Source organism: Pteropus vampyrus, unplaced genomic scaffold (genome assembly GCF_000151845.1).
Source record: "Pteropus vampyrus isolate Shadow unplaced genomic scaffold, Pvam_2.0 Scaffold219, whole genome shotgun sequence".
Taxonomy (NCBI): domain Eukaryota; kingdom Metazoa; phylum Chordata; class Mammalia; order Chiroptera; family Pteropodidae; genus Pteropus; species Pteropus vampyrus.
In genome coordinates, this window is record NW_011889000.1 from 1,758,559 (window position 1) to 1,758,947 (window position 389).

The window sequence follows — 389 nt, forward strand, 5'->3', positions numbered from 1 at the left end:
GGGAGGCCAGACTGAGGAGCTGGAAGGCAGCCGCTCCACTCGGATGGGCACTCGAGAGGGCGACCGGGGGCTGTGCAGAGGCGCGACGGCGGCGGCGGGGGGGGGACCGCCCCGCCGCTGCAGGGCTCTCCGCGGCGAGGAGCGATGGGGAGATCAGAGTCGCGAGCGAGACACCGGGGAAAGGCCGAGGAGACGTGCAGCGGCCAGACCCCGGCGGCCGCCACCTGGAGGGACACACCGACCAGACGCCGTCGCAGCCTACTCCTGCGTCCCAACCGGAGCTGTTCGGAGTGCGACCCGGGGCGCGCGCCGCTGGCGGAGGCGCCCTGACGTCACCACGGGAGGCGGACCTTTCGAGGCGGGGCGCGCGCGCTTCCGGGCCGTGCCGG

At 75.6% G+C, this 389-nt stretch overlaps 1 protein-coding gene across 2 annotated transcripts in view; it reads left to right on the forward strand.

Moving 5' to 3' along the window:
* TMEM251 (transmembrane protein 251) overlaps nt 1-389 on the forward strand; it is a 3,644-nt gene that overhangs the window by 1,316 nt on the left and 1,939 nt on the right. The gene's annotated exons all lie outside the window — the stretch shown is intronic.